Source organism: Microtus ochrogaster, chromosome 2 (assembly GCF_000317375.1).
Source record: "Microtus ochrogaster isolate Prairie Vole_2 chromosome 2, MicOch1.0, whole genome shotgun sequence".
NCBI classification, from domain to species: Eukaryota; Metazoa; Chordata; class Mammalia; order Rodentia; family Cricetidae; genus Microtus; species Microtus ochrogaster.
In genome coordinates, this window is record NC_022010.1 from 65,034,475 (window position 1) to 65,037,635 (window position 3,161).

Genomic DNA, 3,161 nt, shown 5'->3' on the forward strand with positions numbered 1-3,161 from the left:
TCTGTGTTCTCTGTCTCTCTCTCTCTCTCTCTCTCTCTGTGTGTGTGTGTGTGTGTGTGTGTGTGTGTGTGTGTGTGTTTTGACTGATAAGAACAGATACTACACTTGATCTTAGCCAAAAAGGCCGAGAAGCGAAGTGTGTGTGTTTTGAGAGAGGTGCTTACTATTGATAACCAAACTGGATTAGAAATAAAATCCTCCTGCCTCAGTCCCCTAGTGCTAGGGACTATAAAATAGGCAGGAAATACAACCAAATACTCAGCTGTGCTTTCTTTTCTATCCCCATTTTTCTCTGGTTTGAAAAAGAAGGAAATGTTAGGTTTAGCTTTTTCATTTGTTATTATAGCTATATGATGTATGTGAGAGTGTGTGGCGGTGTGTGCATACCATGGCACAAGGATATGAAAGTCAGAGGACAATGTTATGGAGTTAGCTCTGTCCTTCCACCTTGCCATGGGTTCGCCATTACCACCCTAAGGTTTCGAGAGTTAGATAGCAAGCACCTTATGCCTTGAGCCATCTCACTGACCAAAACTGGTTTTAAAATATAAAACTCAACATTAATCTATCACCAGGAGGCTGACTGACTTTTGCGAAATGCTGCCACCTCCTCTCCATGGTACGTAATTCTTTGTATCTGTCACTCATTTCATTCTTCAAGGTGAGCTGAGAACAAATTTTGAACCATGATCATGGCCATTTATTGACAGACTGTTTATTTTTTAGAAATCAAGTACACATGAAATTGTGCTTTATCTTATGGAGACTAATTTAAATGCACTTCCATGCCATATAATGCAAGTTTATAAATAAGAAGTCAAATTAGTTGTTTTGTACTTAGACTTAAACAATGACAAACCTCAACAATGCATAACAAAGGACAAGTCAATCAAATCACTATTTGCCTTCACGATAGTCAAAAAAGCATGTTGGTGTGGTCACCATTGAAAGGACAGCATTTATGTTTCTACACACTAACAACAGAACCCCTACGTAGTGAAAAGAAGTTGCAGGCACTGCTGAAAAAGGATAACTATCATCTAAACAGCCCACCATCACTGCTGAAATAACATGATAAATTTGTGCTAAATAGCAATGACAGATGCAGGCACTTTTTACAATAATACAAAATGAGGGTTTCTGGGATGCGTAATTTAATTTGCATCCCTGGGGTACGTTTTCATCTTCTTGTCAAAGAATTTACATTCATAACTTGCCATGCATGAATTACAATATAAAGAGATCTGGGATGTTTTTGTTTGTATTTCTTTTTCCCCCCTCCCTAACCAAGAAGCATAGAACAATAACTTCAGAACGCTGACCATAGTAAGTAAATCACTTGGAATGTTTGTCTTGTTACACTAGCTCTGTAATTAGTCCAATTTGTGAGTTCCAGAGATTTCTGGGTTTATAATGCTTCTAATGTTTTAGATTGTAGGTTCCCGCTGACTCATATCTTTTTTAAGTCAGTTTTTTGGTAGTTACTACCTTTTCCAAATAAATCCTTGCACAGAATGAATCAATGAGCTCCTGGCACAACCATGCTTTTCCTTTTCCGCTCTTTTGTTCTACTTCTGTTCTTCAGCTAAATGACAAAAAAGGAGGAGGATTTTGCTTGAATTTTGTGTTGCTGTTGTTTCTTTCCCCCAGTGGATTTTTGGCTCCTTCACCTTTGAAAGAAATTTTTGTCTTCATGTTGATATGGCTTTAAAAAACATTTACATATCCTTTGAAATTGTCTTTTCATTTTATTGTCATTGTGTTCTGATTTTAGCTCTCAAATTTGCATGCAGTCTAAGTGTGATACACAAATTTTCTGCAAGAAGAATAGGTTACAATATTATCCAAAATTGATCCTTTCTCATTTATTACAACGAATTTCTTTAACTGAATTTTCCCAAATGGTTGATATTTCTCAAAATCTTCTGGTGTGATATACAATATGGTAGTTGCTGCCATATAGTTTAAATGGGAATGATCTAGATTGAAAGTAATTAGAATTAAATACAGTTTTAAGTTTAATTTTCCAGCCATGTATTCTCAATTTAAGGGTTCAATTACTATATGTAGCTTCCATCTTGAACAGTACAGATATCAAATGACATTATAGTTATTTCAGAAAGTTATAGCAGAGAGCATTGATCTGTGTGAAATCATACTGTCTGAGACAATAGAACTCTATTGTGGCCAGCTTAAAGTGTAAGATATGGAAGACATGCCACTGTTAATAGGTACTGTGTTTTCTGAATGTTGTGAGTGCAAGATAAACCAGATAAAGAAAGCAGATTAATGTTAATGAGATGGCAAACTTGAGTAACATGTTAGGATTTATGTAATAGTAAGGCCACTTTACCAAAAAAAAAAAAAAAAGCATCTTTCTGATATAGCTCTGGATCTTGCACCTGATTAAAGTATACTTGATAACTGTAAATATTCTGAAATAACACGGAGATTCATTCAATCCTAAATGTATTATGGATCAACTGCTCAATAATTTGACCTTCTGCTGTGTTCTAATTCAGTAGATGATAATCACAGGAGACCAAAGATTCACATGGTAAATGTTTAATATCTATTACATTTGTTTAAGTTGTTCTAAATGCTATTCAGAATGATCATTGAGATATGGGGAAGAAGAACCAGAAAATGCAGCATTTCCTACAGTCCAAAATATGTGTCTTTCAAAGGAAGGATTCTTTTCATTTTCCTTCTATAATTTAACTAACAAATGTTGACATTCGATTACGGCAAGAATGATGTCTTAAAATTACATTCTATCTTGAAAACTGTCTCAAACTTAACTGTTCACAGAAAAAAGACAATTCTTATAATATATATAATACCAGATTTAGGGTGTGTTCCTGCATATTACAAGAGAACAGACTTTGTTTAAAAGTCACGGGGCTTAAATACATGTAGTTCTGTTTTTTATTGTGCAATTCTATATGCATTTATATTTTCCTTTTGAAAAAAAAGTTAATAAATGCTGCTGTAAATTGTGTGCTCACTCTCTTGCTTCTAACTCTCTCTTTCAGCTGCTAGATTCAGTTCCTGTTCCGCATTCATGCAGAGGACTGTGATCTGTAAGTCTTCCCCTAAATAAATAACCCTTTATTATACGCAAATCTAAACTTGCACAGGATAATTTTGTAACTTCGGGC

At 35.0% G+C, this 3,161-nt stretch overlaps 1 pseudogene; it reads right to left on the minus strand.

Annotated features, from left to right (window-relative positions):
- Nucleotides 1-57: 57 nt before the first annotated feature.
- LOC113458306 lies at nucleotides 58-136 on the minus strand (annotated as a pseudogene).
- Between the last annotated feature and the right edge of the window lie 3,025 nt (nucleotides 137-3,161).